General features: G+C 42.1%; 1 protein-coding gene across 2 annotated transcripts in view; it reads right to left on the minus strand.

Annotated features, from left to right (window-relative positions):
- The window catches only part of DENND2A (DENN domain containing 2A), a 117,989-nt gene extending 101,802 nt beyond the window's left edge, over window positions 1-16,187 (minus strand). Inside the window, exons 1-2 of one of the 2 annotated variants that reach the window (XM_027842335.1) lie at window positions 15,811-16,187; window positions 8,794-8,928 (exon numbers count right to left, since the gene is read on the minus strand). The gene's annotated coding sequence lies outside the window, so the exon portion shown is untranslated. The remainder of the gene's footprint in view (window positions 1-8,793; window positions 8,929-15,810) is intronic. The other variant, XM_027842334.1, reaches the window with a different exon arrangement.
- Window positions 16,188-16,576: the final 389 nt, after the last annotated feature.

Below are 16,576 nucleotides of genomic sequence, written 5' to 3' on the forward strand. Positions count from 1 at the left end.
TATTTGCCTTTTAAAATAATCCTCTGTCCTCCAACTGCCTATCTGGGTGAGGTTGGATTTTTTTCGTATACTTTAACCAAAACAACATATCACAACAGATTGAATATAGAAGCAAATATGAGAATCCAGCTGTCTTCTACTAAGCCAGACATTAAAGAGATGTGCAGAAATATGTAAAACAATGCACCTCTTCTTACTTAGGTTTTCTGGTTTTGGAAAATAGGGGTTTTTTTATGTTAACATGAAGTGAGTTTGCTATTGCTATTTTTAAAATGTATAAATATTTCTAATTTCTAATGTGATAAATATTGATGGAATAACCCACATAAACAAAAGCTCTTTGGGGCCCTCAATAATTTTAAAGAGTGTATAGAGGTCCAGAAACCAAAAAGTTTGAAGACAGATGCCCTTCTATATCTTAGCAAGTTTTTTTACTGGGTATCTTTTAGGATTATTTAACTCTTGCATTGTAATTTAACTTTTTGCATTAGTTTTGTTTCCCCAATTAAACTCCTTGAAGACAAGAACAAAGCTTAAGCACAAAACGACAAATTTGTGAATTTGACTGGAAATATGTAAGCCTTCTTGAACCCGGTCATCATAGCAAACTGGACTGCCATCCTCCACACACACCCCTTTGACCATCATTTTTGCAGCTTAGGACTCCTCTGGATGTTCATCTTCACTTGCATGCTCGGGAAACCACATACTGTGATCTTCCCTGGGGCCCCAAGCTTTGTGAGAGATGCCCTGGTCACTGGGCAATGGAGGATGAGGCTTTAATAGTAACTTTAATCCATCCCACGGGACACACACTTGTTTGGGTCCAATGGTTCCCAAACATTTTAGGCATAAAACACCTTAAGGTCATTTTGTGTTTGTTTTTTTGGTGCCCCTTTTCCAGTTCCAGCTGTACTGTTCTGGAACTCTTCTCTTTCTCACTCCCTTTGTCCATTGCTCTCTTCCTCTCTCCTCCCTCCCATTTCCCTCTGTCCAACCTTCTCCCTGACCTTTTTTTTTTTTCCTTTCTTTCCATGAACAGAGAACTTCCACCCTTGGCTCAGAGCCAGCAACACTTATGGCAGAAGGCATCAGCAATCTTCCTAGGGAAAAGCCTTGTTTCTACTCCTTCTCCTAAGGCATGCAGTGAACTATGTTCTGTCCTAATGCTGGACAAGGGATTGAAATTTGGGCTGCCCTTTGGCCAAACCTGAGGCATCAGGGAGGGGGCTGAGATGAGACTGTCTCTCCTTCCAATGACCTCTTCTTAGAACCTATACATTCTCATGGGAGGACTGACCTGTGACTATGGGCTGCCTCCTTTCAGCTCAGATGGTCTGCCAGAATCGAAGGGATCTCCTTCAAACCCCTCCCTTGACCCTAGGAAAGAGAGGTTAATGACCTGTGTTCACTTCACTGGTCTCACTCTTCCATCTGAGAAGTCCCACTCTCTTACACTTGCCTCAACACAAGCCCTTCCTTTCCCCCTCACACTGGTCAGACTGTCAGAAAGCATTTATGAAGTTCTTAATTGCCAACAGCAGCCTATAGTATTTATTCTCTACTTTTCATGGATCCAGCAACATCAGATAGCTATCACTGAACTGGGAACAATTTTACAAGCCACGGAAATGCTGATTTAGAGAGTGGGCCTGGACCAATGGAATCCTGGATATAAGGATTGGGAAAAAAAAAGTGCAATAGGAAAACAGAATATAGATTTAAAAAAAACCACTTCATTTATGATTTAAAAAAATCAAATAAAATCAAAATATAAAATCCATGACCCAGCAAAGGCCCTCCCTTCACAAACTACCATTTTCTCTGCTGATAGCCAGCTTTCCATTGCCTCTAGAAGAGATATTCCTAGAATTTAACTCGACAGACTTGGGCTTCCTACTGCACAGTTGGTTTTGAAGTCAGGAAGACCTATGTTCAGTTCCTGACCCTGATACCTACTGGATGTGTGGTCCTGGTTAAGTAATTTAACCTCTTATGATCCTGGCATCTTTCTAAAACTATAAATTGCTGAGCACGTGTAGATTTGTATTGGTAGAGGGAGTTTCCTCACCAGATAGCTCCTTACATCCTGAAATCAGACATCTAGTTAAAAAAAAAAGGAAGGCACTGTATTATTAGGAACTGGGGCTAAAGAAGACTGAAAAGAATTTGTCCTTGCTCTTACATTCTTGGTATACAACAGACATATGTTTGTAAATACAAAGTAACAGAAAGTAATTTCAAAAGGTAGAGGGTGTTAATAAGGGGGGGAGATTAAAAAAAGACCTCACTTTAGAGATGGCATCTGAGCTGTGTGAGGAATCTTACTAGTTGAAAGTGAAGAGGGAAGACATTTCAGGCACGGAGAACCTGGTGTGGGAAGGTACAATGGCGGGAGATGGGATGGCCAGTATAGGAAATAGCTAGCTGGCTGGTGAGACTGCAATGGAAAATGGGGGAGGGGGAAGATAGGAAATGATACTAATAAGGTAGGTGGGAGCCAGGTTGTGAAAGGCTCAAGATGCCAGAGTGGAATCCTGGTCTTTCCATTGAGGTCTTCTCTCCACTCAGCTCTGTTCAGCACAGCACAATCTTATACCCCTATGAAGGAAACTTGGTATTCCAACTATGGATGAACTAGGAAAGATACACAGATACAGATATAGATATATCTAGTTATATACACACATACATACACATATAAAGACACGTGCATATATGTATGCATCTATATTTTGTATAGTTACATATATTATATATATGTATACAAATATGATATGTAGATATAAATAAAAATTTAGCCTTTTAAAACAATTCCCACTCACAGGATTGTTGTGAGGACCAAATGTGTGACCTTTGATTAGTCATTTAAACCCCTGGGCCATAATCCCCACATCTGTAAAATGAGAGAGTTAGACTAAACGGCTTCAGAGGGTCCTTCCAACTTGAGATTGACTATCCTCTGGTCCTATCAGTTATTGTATGTAAAATACTTTGCAAGTCCGAAAGGGTTTTGCAAACACTCTTTTGTCAGGTCTCCCCCTATTATTACTTCCTTGTTAACCTTTAAAGGAACCCTAGTTGCACATCTGAACTTTTTCTCTTAGACCACTTGGTCCTAGAGGAAGCAAGCTCTTTTCTGGCTCAGCTCCAAAGGTACCCCTTGCTTCCAGGTCAAAACTACTCTCCTCAAACCCATTACTTTATTTACATTCAGGATAAGAGTCCCTCTAAATTCACACAGACCTTTTGGAAAGGAGGCATTCTGCCACACTATCTATCCTTTTAACAATCCCAGTCACTACTTGGGCTGAAAGACAATTTAAATCACTACTTGAACAAGAGTCCCTTGAGTTCTTGATTTAAGGGGTCCCTCCCCTGAACAGCTGGATATAGAATGAGCTCTGCCTGGCCAAGGCAATCTATCAGCTAAGGGACTGCTATTACCCTCTCCCTGTCCATGAAACCTCAGACAAGCCTCCTTCCATTTGGTGAAGGGATTCAAACAGCCTGCATTTGTTTCACTAGAGCCTGGCACAGAAAAGAGCACAGTAGCTATTCCATCCAAAGTGTCTGAATGAATGGGCAGATGATCAGGCTCCATGAAAGGGAATAAATTAGGAGGAGAATCAGTTACATATCACATCAAAGAAGCCAAGAAATGATAGTTTGGAGAAGGAGACAGAGGAGGAGGGAGGCAAAGGGGGAAGAAGAAGAAGAAGAAGGAGGTGGTGGTGGTCAACAGCCTCAAATGCTGCAGAAGTCAAGGAGGGTGAGAGTGAAGATCAGTGGATTTGGGATAAGGGGTCATTGGTGACTATGGGGCACAGGCCTGATTAGAAAGACAGAGGGTTAAGGAACTGAATGAGGAAGTGGAAATCACAAGTACAATATACTTGAATCAGATCTGGGACACATCAGCTGCATGACCACAGGTAAGTCAAATAACCTCTGTGAGCCTCAGTTTCCTCACCAGTAAAATGGGGATAATTAACCTTATAGGACCTACTTCACAGAGTTGATGTGAAGCTTAAATGAGATCAGATATATAAAACACTTATTAGCATCAATTATTATTATCTATTAATCATCCTCAAAATTTCCCCTTCTTCTCTCTGCCTCACCTTGGTCTTCCAGGAGCTTTTTCTTTTCTTCCCTGAAACCAGATCTGTGATTTCATAGGTGTAAGGAATTCCAGTTAAACATTCCTCTACACAGGCAGATCAGCACTTTCAGTGCAATTTATCTTTTTAGAGAGTTAGCTTGGACACTGAGAGGTAAAATGACTGGCCCGAGTTACCCAGCCAGTATGGATCAGAGTTGAGACTTGATTTTTCCCAATTCAAAGGCCAGCTAAACATCCACTATGCCAAGCTGACCCTCACCAGGCAGATATTTCTTCCACTGATCTGTCAGCAGGCATACTACCCCTTCCTTCTCTAACCTCCTAATACTTGGTTGACATGTAACCCTGGAGGATATTGAAAACTTGTGTCAGTAAGAGCTTCCTATGCACACTACAGTCCCTTCTCTGATGCCATCTCAATCCTCCCTGCCCTCCATCAGTAAATTGGGCTACCATTACCAGTTTGCCAGAAGTAAGAGAGCATTGAATGGAGTCTCCTCCTTGTCAAGTCTACAGAATGGGGATGTTGTCTTCACTATGATTATTTTTGGCCCATTTATCTTGGGCTGCACTAAGAGGATTCCTCTTTTCTGATGTCTTTTCAATCCATTAGATGCCTTTGTCCAGCTGAAGGCTAAACAGTGACCATCAGTGACTCTTTGATGTCCTGGGAGCTTATAACACAACCACAGATGGGGAAATAGAACAAGTAGATTCCACGGAAGACTGCAACTGTGGGAGGAATGGGACGTAAGAGTTGGAGGTCAGAAGTCCGTCATCCCCCCACACCTCAATCCAAACTTGAACAAATTATCTAACCTATAGCACAAGCATTGTAAGATCACAGATTTCAAGCTGGAAGTAATCTCAAGAGGTCATCTGGTCAAGCCCTCCCCCCTACCCCCCCATTTCACAAAGGAGGAAGTCGGTTAAGAGACTTACTTAGGTTCACACAGAGCCAGGATTTCAACACAAGGCCTCTGACACTAAATCCAATGCTCTTTCCACTACTCAACCAAGTCAAGAAGCCTGCAGAGCCCTAAAGAGCCAGCACAGACTCATATTTCTTAAGTGGGGACAGAAGAGGGATAGAGAAAGTTAAGGGTTTTGTAAACTGTTCAGGAGAGCTCTGTCATGCCTTCTTCCCCTGGCCCCTGACCAAGATATATTAACTTACATTTGTATAATACTCTGCAGAGCACTTTCCCATTTTCATTTGCTCCTCCCAACCATCCTATGAGGTAGGAAAGGTAGGCCTTTTTTTCCATTTTATGGATAAGAATAGCAGTTCTCAAACTTTTTGGTTTCAGGACCCTTTAATACTCTTAAAAATTACTGAGGATTCCTCAAAGAACTTTTGTTTATGTGGGTTATATCTATCAATATTTACCATATTAGAAATTAATATTCATATTAGAAATTAAAAGTCTTTGTTAAAGTTAAGTGACTTGCCTAAGCTCACCAAACTGGCCTGAAAATCAGCTCTCCTAACTCCAAATCCAATGGTTTTTCCCCTATCCTACATCAGATAAACTGCTGGTCTCTTCCTCTGTCACAGTTACTGGTTGCAGAGGAGTAACTAAATATTTCTGCGCACTGTGTGAGTTCTAAGAATGTCTTCTATGCTATCCCACCCCTGAACCATGTCCAAATTTGCCAAACCAAACCACAGGAAAACAACTTTCTCCACAACTATCATCAGTATTCTTTTCCATTAGACCAGGGTGGGAATCACAGGACCTAAGTTTTTAACCTTGACTTGCTGGGTGATTCTGGACAAGTCACTTAACCCCTCTGGGTCTAAGTTAGGCCATCTATAAAACAGTAACCCTAGCCTCCCTACTTTAAGACATTAGAAGCACAAAGGAAGTTGTTATTCACAGAGTTCTATGCTGGGCTGTTACACTTACTAGCTGTGTGACTATGTTGGGGGAAAAAGCAGCATAATCATCTTTTGATTTTTTTTTAGGGTAAGATGTGGCAGGTTAGGAATAGCATCAGGGACTTTTCTGCCTAAATACATCGTGTCCCAAAAGCTTTAATAGCTTAAAACTGCATGAAGACTTTTAGAAAATTCTGTATGCATCTGGTCACCTTCTCTGAAGAAGTCATAGACATAAACCTCCCTGGTCCGTAGGATGATGGCTCTATGTGATCTTACTGCTCAAGAGTTATACAAAGCTGCCTAGTCCATCCTAGAAATGGCCACCCCAACCAACAACAAAGAAAGAAAAACTGGGGCTGGAGGTGACAGTGTGTGGAGGTAAAATTATAAAGTAAAGTCTCTTGCTAATGAAAGATGGGTAGATGGAACATTTTATAGATTCTCGAGCCATAGATGAGGGACACAGTAGAGATAAAGGTGGTTCCCGCATCCCATTGCTGCTTTCCAGCAAGAAATAGTGTGTGTGTATGTATGTGTACATATACACACATAAACACACAAAGGTTATATACACACATATGTATATATGATAACCTTAAAACTTGAAGTTGAGCTCTGGTTTTTCAATTTATTATTGCTTTTGCTCCATATAATTTGAAGGAAAAAATGTGCTTGTCAATCTTTCCATTTGGGAATCATGCAAAGGAAATAGAAGTGAAGCCCAGCCACAGTGTGTATGTGAGAAACTTCCCTCCCACCCACAAGTATAATGTTTTCATCTTGTATAGCCTTTACAAATTTTATTTTCCTCATAAGAGTTGAGGTTTTCCACTCTTGAGGATTCTGGAGCAATTTGGTTTGGGAGCAGTGAGAAACAGGGATTTGAGAGAATACTAATTTTAAATGATATTAGATTAGGCCAGTGCAACAATATTCCAAAGCAGCAGTTCTCAAAGTGTGATTCGGGTTCCCTTTCTAGGGTTGTGTGAGATCAAAACTATTTTGATAATAACATACTTTTAATTTCAGGTATTAATATTAATTTCAAATATGGTAAATATTGATAGATCTAACCCACATAAATAAAAGGTCTTTGAGGAGTCTGCAATAGTTTTAAACAGTATAAAGGGGAAAAGTTGAGAACCACTACTCCATTAGCATTGGTTCTCCAACTTTTCTATCTCTGGGCACAAGATGCTACATAACATGGTTCCAAGTCCTCCAAATGTCTGTGAAGGGCACCACCATCTTTCCACTCACCCAGGTTTGTTACTTCAGAGTCATTCCTCTATATTCAACCAGTTGTCAATTCTTATCAACTCTACCCCCATATATTATTCCCTTCTTTGTCCTCACACAGCCTGAACCCTAATTCATTCCATCCTCATCAGGACTATTTCCGCAGCCTTTTACTTGGCCTGCCTACCTCTGGTCTCTCTCCTCTTCATGCCATCCTCCACACAGCTCCAAAATGATTTTCCTAAAGCAAAGGTCTGACCATGTCACTACTCAGCTTTAAAAACTTCAGGCCCTCCCTGTTGCCTCTAGCACCAAACACAAACCCGTCTGTTTGGCATTTAAAGCTCTTTACAATCTGGGCCCGGCCAGTATTTCCAGATTGAGTCCACACTACAAGCCCTCGCAGGTGTTGTTTTCATCAAACTGACTTGCTGCTCTACACAGCATTCCTATCTCTGTACCTTTGCACAGGCTATGTGCCAAGCCTGGAACGCTTTCCCTCCTCACCTCTGCCCTTTTGGGCATCCCTAACTCCCTTTAAGGCTCAGCTCTGAGGCCATTTCCTACATTCTACCTCTCTGACCTCATCTTCTCATTGCTAACTCCTCCTCCTTTGAAATCCCTTTGTATGCTTAGTTGTTATTTGTCTATATGCATTGTACTTGCATCCTCAATGCCTGGCACATAAGTGCTTAATAAATGTTCGTTGACTGATTAATACTGTTTCCTTGAGGTTGGAGACTGTCCTTATCTTTGTCTGGGTCATAGATGGCATTTAATCCTATTAAAATGGGAAGAATGGCACTATTTTTAAAGAGACACCAATGAGAATGGTGATAAAGATATTATTGATTCACACCAGAGACAAAACAGACTGAATCATGTCCTCACATTTCGGGCCAGCATTACCCAAAGGCAAAATAGGTAGCTCTCTATTTGAGCAAATAAGATAATCACAATGTATAAAAAGTGCTTTATGAAATGTAAAGCACTATATAAATATGAGCTACTATGATTACAATCTAGTATGATTTGGAAAGTAGCATGAAGGCCTTCTTTCCCTCCCCACCCCAAAACATGACTCCAATTGGACTCCCGTGGTAGCTACAATTCCACAACTAAAGGTTCACTGTTTTGGATTAAAGTAGCAGTTCTCAACACTCGGACCCCAGCAGGGATCTGTGGAGCTAATGCAAGAGATGCAAAAATTCACAAGACCATGAAGCATTATTATCTTGATTTTAATTAGGAATAAAATATGCAGCATGAATAATGGGGCTGTGGAATCTTCAGGACACTAATAAACCATGGGAGTCCAAAGGAGGTTACTTGGGAGAGTGGTTCATGTCTTACAAAGATCAGTGCCTGGAATTGGGGATGGGTAGCCTGAAGGAGGGGGGGAGGGGACCAGGCAGCTGTCACCTTGAAGAGGAATGAGAAAGGTTCTGCTTGGCTCCAGCAAACAGAACTAGGAAACAACAGATACCTTGCTGTGAAGAGGCAAATTTAATCTTGGAAAAACTTCAAAAGTAGAATGCGCTACCTTATGGGGTGGTCATTTCCCTCTCATTGGAGTGCTCCAAGCAAAGGCTGACTGACCCCTTGATGCAGATGTTGTAAAGGGGGCTCCTTTTCAGGACTGAGTTGCATTAGATGGCCACTGAGGTCCTTTCCAACTCTGAAAATGTACAATGGGGGTTGTGTCAGTTTTTAGTTATTGAAGCTTTATTTGTGCTCAATGAGGAAAAGATTCTTTAAAGGAAAACTGCAAACTGGGCATGGTGGGTTATGCCTATAATTCCATGTACCTGGAATTCCAGCTACCCCGAGAAGCTGAGGCTGATGGATCTCTCAAATTTGGGAGTTCTGAGCTTCAGTGGACTAAACTGATTGGGTATCTGCACTAAGTTTTGCCTTAATGTGGTGAACCCCAGGGAGCAAGGGGGGCCACCAGACTCCCTAGGAATGAGAGAATGGCCCATGTCAGAAATGGAACAGGTCAAAACTCCTATGCTAAACAGAGTGGGGCCATCTTGTCAGTTCCAGTCTTGTCCAAAAAGGAAGATCCAATCTTTTAAATGAATGAATGATTAAATGAATGAACAAACAAACAAGTGAAAAACAGATCTTCATATAGAATCATCTACCTGACTTTTGGCTTCACATTTATTATAAGTACTAGAACTTTTGGGGAAAATTATGAAGTACCGAATGCTTTTTTTTTTTTTCAAGGCATATGTTTGGGAAAGTGGATGTTCTGCACTTGTTGCTTTGAAATGTAAATAATGAAACTAGCTGAATGTTAAATCAGATCAAGGGTTGAAACTTTCAGGGCATCCACCAGACTTCCTTTCTCGGAAAGGTACAAAATAGCACTAGCTATCCCATGAAATAACTCAGTATAAAAGGCAAACATACTTCCGCAGGCTGAATAAATAATGTATCTCACATATAAGTATTATTATTTTTCAGCTGCATGAAGATTGTGATTAATGAAATATGAATCCTTGTAAAATTTTTACTGAATTCATAGTAACTTTGAGTTGCCATGGATATTCATAAGTGTGGACACTAAAGGAGGAAGAGTCCTTGTTAAAAAGGAATCCTCACACTGAAAAGATTGGTAACCACTGGCTTAATAAGGTACTTCTCCCACTCCCTACCCCCCAATTAAAATGCAAAGCTTCTTGGAAGGTATAACATATTAATCTGGTACATCATTTACACCTTTTAAAAGAATTAGGGAGCAGCTAGGTGGCACAGTGGACAGAGCAGTGACCCTGGAGTCAGGAGGACCTGAGTTCGAAAGCGACCTCAGACACATAGCACGCACTAACTGTGTGACTCTGGGCAAGTCACTTAACCCCAAATGCCTCACCAAAAAAAAAAAAAATTAGATTGTTAGAATCCCTCTACCTTGATAAAAACTCAGACACAAATGAGCAAAGTTCTGGTGGGAGGTAGAGGGGAGAGAGAGGTCCAGAGTGTGATAAAGCGTCCAAGGAAAACAGGTAACCATGGATGCCTGGAGGGAAGAGAAAAGTACTGAAAGGCGAGAGGGAATTAGAAAATAAACTCAGCCTGCTTCACAGTTTTGCCTAGGATGAGCTCTGTCCATGTCAAGCCCATATGAAACCAGTGCCATTGATGCAGTCTTTAAGACTGACATTTTAAGAACTGCTGTCCTGAAGCACCTTCTGCGTACCTGTTTACTACTTCCCATCTGATTTTTAACTGTGAGATTGGAAGCTCACTTAAAAACCAATCTCATGGTAGACATCAGACTTGCTCATTTTAGTTGCTAAAGCTTCTGATGCCAAGTATCCAAAACTTATTTGTGCCTTTTTCTTTAGCTAATAGTAGAAAAGATCTGTAGTGGAGGAACCTGGCAGTGATTTGATTTGAATTGAAGTTGATTCAATCACTGTCAGGTGTCTCATTCAAGACACCCAATAGGCAAATGAATGAGAACTAGCAATCCATCTAGAAGTGGGGCTCTGGGTAAGGGGAAGAGGGAGACGCCGGCATATTTGTCAAAATGTTTTGATAACTCTATTTCAATAGAACTAGTTTCCTTTTTAATCCTCTATATTTTATGAATTTAAAAACATTATTCTGAGAAGGGGCTTATAAGTGTCATGAGACTGCCCCAGAGGTCCATGATGCATAAAAGGTTAAGAACCCCTAATGTAGAGTCTCCAAGTTCTATCTCTGTATTAATTTATGCTTTCAGCAAATAAAGCGCCCAGATTGCGTTATCTTGGTGCTCAAACTTGGCAGAACTCTGTGGTGAACTTGACCCTTTCATCATTCTGCCAGTACAAGCCATAAGCACTTGCAGAACCAAGTCTTGCAAACAGCACCCACTGAAAGAGCACTGGCTTCGGACTGAAAGGTCCTGTATTCCAATTTCACTTCCGTCACGTCTGACTTTTGGCAAGTCACTTAATTTCACTGGGCCTCAGTTTCTTTATGTGTAAAATGAGGGGGTTGGACAAAATGGCCTCTGAAGTCTCTTCCAACTTTAAATCTATGATCCTATTAAAAAAAATGTTAGTCCTTATCCATCCCACACCAAGAAAGCACATTTAGCTCCTGTTTGGGGATCAAAAACCATAGCTTGGTTGTGCTGACTTACCAGATGTTAAGATGCTATCTTGAGTCTCCCAGTCTGGGTTCTATTCTCTCCTCTTTACACCTAGATGCGGACTCTAGATCTGTATCCCTGCCGCGTACCCTTACACTACACATCTGCTTGATACTGACCTAAGCTTTCCTAATCTATTCCATATCTTGCATGTTGTCAGGGTCTCCTTTAGGTTTGACAAACATATTGTGTAAGGGAGAAGGAACCGTTCAGAAGGTGGTGACAACTTTTCAGTATCAGTTTCTTCATCTCTAAAATAGGAATATTAATAGCACCTACCTCCCAGTATTATTGTAAGCATATGTGTATATATGTATGTGTATATGAATGTAAACACACACACACCCACACCCACACCCACACCCACACACACACAGGCACTAGGTGGCTCAGTGTATTGAATGTTGGTCCTGGAGTCAGGAAAACCTTGAGTTCAAATCTGGCCTTAGACACTTACCAGCTGTGTGACCCTAGGCAAGTCACTTAACCTCTGTTTGCCTCAATCTCCTGGAGAAGGAAATGGCAAACCACTGTACTATCTTTCTAAGGAAACCCCACGGAAAGAACTGATGCAATATGGTCCACAGGGTCATAAAGCGTTGGATGCAACTGAACAACAACTATTTCTATATATGTATACAGACACATACGTACACACACACATTTACATATAAAGATATGTGGATATATAAAATATATCAATTTATAACATATAAAGAGATACTATAATGTACTTTGCAAACTTCAAAAACCATATTATTGTTATTACTGTGAAAGGCATAACTTTCATTACCGTATTCCTCTGCTATTCCTTGTGTTCAATTAAACAAACATTTATTAAGTACCTACTGAGTGTCAAACATTGTACTAGGCACCATGAATGCAAAGAGCCAAAAGAAATGGGTTTTGCCTATAAGGAGCCTACATTCTACTGTAGGAATTCAGGCAGCTTAACCCAAACATCTCCCCTCCTTCCCAAACCCCCATAGCACAGGGAGTATGCAGCCACAAGAATAAAAGGAAAGATACCCAGGGTCACCAGACTGCTGCACATGCTCTGCTCTGTCTTGTCTTACTTCTCTCTGGCTTAGCCTCACTGCTTTTCTTATTATGCCAACATCTGTTCCCCCTTGTTGCCCTGAAATCTTAGATGCTAGCCTCAGTTTACTACACGGATTTGTGGTACTTGTTATCATTCCAATGTCTGTCACTAGAACATCATCTTCCCCCAAGCTCTGGTCCCTTTCTTGCATATTGAACTTCAGGCAATGCACTTGCTGGCCTGCCCTAACTTCCACTTCCAGTTCTTCTGGATCTACCTTTTTCTGTTGCTTATGAACCAGCACTGATGCTCGACCCCCTGGTAGCAATCAATGCTTTCAATGAATCGAAGTTTGATATCATACACTCTGTCTTTTACAAAGGGTCATGGAAATAATAATCATCTGGTTGGAAAGTTTATCTCCAATTCAATGAGCACATATTAAAAGCCTACTATGTGCAAGGCACTGTGCTATGTACTTGGGATACAAAGACAAAACCCAAACAGTACTTTCCCTCAAAGTGCTTACATTTTATTGAGAGACAGAATATATAGACAGATAATAGAGAATTTTTAAAAAAACAACCTGGGCTTTAATTCATATAGGAAGTTCCTAGTTATAAACAACTTCCATCAGTACAGATCAATACCTTCTATGCAACTTACAAGGCTTAGACAGGTTTAAAGGGCATGAAGAGGTTACATGACTTGACCAGGGTCATGAAAACAGTCTGTATGAGATGTAACACTTGAACCCTGGTCTTCAAAACTATGAGGTCTGAGCTCTTCATCCACTGCCTCACCTATATAAATTTATACAAAATAATTTCAAGGAGAGAGCAATAGTAACTGGGGTGAGGTGGAGAAAACCAGGAAGGGCACCATGTAGGAGGTGACTCTTGAGCAATGCAAAAATTTCACAAGAATGGTTGATTAGGGCTGTATATATAGATTTGGGAGTCATTTGTCTAGAGATGTAGAGCTTTTGACATATGGCAAAAGGGAGATGAGGAAATTCAAAACAAATCATCTCCATTTTGTTAGTAGAGAGAAATCTAAGATTGGTGTGGCATGAGAATAGAAGAGATTTGAAAAAATAACTAGGGAGACCAGGACAGCATTAATCAAGGAAATAGAAAGAGATTGCATGCAGTAGTGACAGCCCAGTTGAGATAACAAATTTGTGGTGGGACTACATTCACCAAGTCATTTCACTTCTCTGGCTCAATCTCCTCGTCTGTAAAATGGAGGGATTAGACTAGGTGATTGGACGTAGGATCTTTTGATCCTATGATTTAGATTCCCAAAGGATGGAGAAGATGGATGGTGGGGATGATCCAAGGTTGAAAATTGGCAGGGCATGATGGTAGTAGAGAGTCAAGGGTGCAAAATGTAGTATGCAGTGATGGATTAGTCAACTTGTAAGGTCAAGACTATGAAGGGAGGAAAGTGAGGCAGAGCAAAGATGAGGGACTGGAGGTCTCAGTGAAGATGAAAGTATCCATTATGTCCCTGTGCCCTTTTAAAAAGATGTGTGCCAAATTCCTTCTTTACTTTATCTCTGTGAAGACTTTTATTCATCCAAACTAATTTTCATATTTTTGGGTGCTGAAAAATGAAAATTCCAGAACCACTATTCTTTTTACCTCAGTGGCCAAAAAACCTCGACCCAAATGTACTGCCTAAATGTCACACAATCTGTTCAACTCCTGTGGCTGAAAGTATCCTGTTTCCTTGATATGGATTCCGTTCTATTTTGCCCTTACCAGCACATGTTTAATCTAAAAACAATCTCAATCCTCCTGTTATTTAGAGTTTATATTTCCAAAGTGCAAGAGGCTAGTCTCTCCCCCTCCTTCAGTCTTCTCACGACCCCTTTTCTGAGTAAAGTCTGTTCGACTTTCAAGATTCTGTTGTCTCCATCCAACAGGACCCAGCTCCAAAGCAGTCTTCAGTCTAAGACTGATGTATGTGACACTTTGGACTGATGAGGAAAGGAAATTCATTCTTTTACATTTCACCTCTGCATCTTAGAATTCTTAGATTTCTTTAAGGATCTACCTTCAGATCCTCCTAGCTTTTAAGGCTCTCCACCTTATCTTATATTTACTTATCTGTTTACATGCTATATCTCCCTGTCCCCGCTCCCTCTTAGAATGTAAGCTCATTGAGGCGTAAGGGCTGTTTTGTTTTCATCACTGTATCCTTTATACACAAAAAACTACAGAGCTTTTGTACCAACAAAAAAAAAAAAAGCATTTAACTGCTTGTTGTACCTCACCTCAGTGACAACAAAGGGTTCCAGGGCTGCATAACAAAAATCCTAAAAAAGACACTACTTACTCTATACAGTTCACTGATGTAGCTCATTATTACAAAGAATTGGTTAAATCATAGCCCTGAAACATAACTAGATGGTGTTAGAAGGTAGTGAGCATGTTACCTTTCTCTCTACCCCTCTTATAAGGAGGAGTTACTGACTATTGCTCTCCTGCTCTCAGAGAATCTACTGCCCAGCTTCTTCAGAATGCCCACAGCTTAGCTATTACTACTAAAGGTCCAAGCCCTGCTCAGAACTCGGTTCTGAATAAATCTTCTCAATATTATATCCTGTGTCCCTTAGTCAGAACTCACCTTTATTGAATCTTACCCACCTCGACACCACCCTCAGAATAAGAAAACTAAACAAAACAAACCAAAAAACCCCAAAACACAAAGGTAAACATTTCTCATTTTCACTCTGAAAAGCCCTACTACCTCAAGACTCAAACCACGCAAACCCCTGGCACAGGTGCTGGCGGAATGGCTGTTCACTAGCTTCTTATTATCCCCTTTCAATTTCAGGATCTTCAGCCCTCGCTCCCAATCCCCTTCCTTCTACTCAGGTTCCTTTTCAAGTCCCTCCGGCTGCAGAAAGAGGTCGGTGCCGGTGAACAGCTGGCGTCCTTAGAGCACTTCAAAAATCACTCAGCCTTGCCCTATCGACCACTGCCCTCCCTGCCCCCTCCCCCCAAAAAAGGTGTATGATAGCTTTGCAGTCACAGAGGACAGACTGAGTACACTGAGAACCTAGCTTCATCTTTACACATGGACACACACCCAAACATAGAACACACACACACACACACACACACAACACACACACACGTCTTCTCCAGCCATCCATTCCAAAGGCAGCCCACTGAGCTGAGCCCACTCCCAGTTGGGGAGTTCCTCCGGTCCCAAGCTCCTCAATTCGAGCTTGGCCATTTCCTTTCTCTCCCCCCACTTCCCTCCCTCCCGGGGTCCCGCGGCTTTGCACTCCCGACAATGACTAGCCCGAGGGGGCCCGAGTCTAGGGCGGGGACCCCAACTCGCGTCTCCCCACTCACCTTGCTCGCTGCCAGGGCCCCCAGCTGGGCTCCTCGCCGCCCACGGTTCATTCTGGGGGCGTCCAGCCGGGACCCCGCTGCAGGAGGCGGGGGGGAGGTGGAGGCAGCAGCATCGGGCTGCATGGCTCCCCGACCCACCGCCCTTTTGTTGCTGGAGGCTCTCACAATGCACGGGAAATCTTTCTTTCCCTTCTCTCCGGCTCCGCTCCCCCACCGGCCCCTTCCTCTCTTACGGCCATGGGACTCGCTGCCTTCGCGGCCGATTCATTCCCCCCACTTTTAAAGGACCGTCTTTGCTGGCAGCCGGGTGGGTTCCTTTTTTTTTTTTTTGCTCTTGCTCGGGAGTCCTCCTGGGTGTTCCCCCCCTTCCTCTTTCTTTTCCTTTCCTTTCCTGACTTTGTGACTATCTCTCGTGACGTTCATTCCACCCCTTTCCTCCCCCTTCCCCTCCCCTCTCTCCCCCTCCCCCTCCTCTCTCCCCTCCTCCTCCTCCCCCTCTGTCTCACTTCCCACCCTAGCCTAGCCTGACCCATCCTGACTCTTTTCCAGTGAGCTAATCTCGAGCTGGCTGAAGAACAGACTCAGTTACTACGGCAACCCCCGTCTCTGAAGACTTGATGGACTCGGAGAACTACAGTAAACAGGACCTTCTGCTGGTCTCTCTCCCTCGTTTTAGAATTTAACTCTTTCTCTGCTGTAAATCATCGAATGACAGTCTCACGCAATTCAATTCAAACAAGTAGTTACTCCGCCCGGACTAAGTGTG

The sequence above is a fragment of the Vombatus ursinus genome, unplaced genomic scaffold, assembly GCF_900497805.2.
Source record: "Vombatus ursinus unplaced genomic scaffold, bare-nosed wombat genome assembly UNPS02014870.1, whole genome shotgun sequence".
NCBI classification, from domain to species: Eukaryota; Metazoa; Chordata; class Mammalia; order Diprotodontia; family Vombatidae; genus Vombatus; species Vombatus ursinus.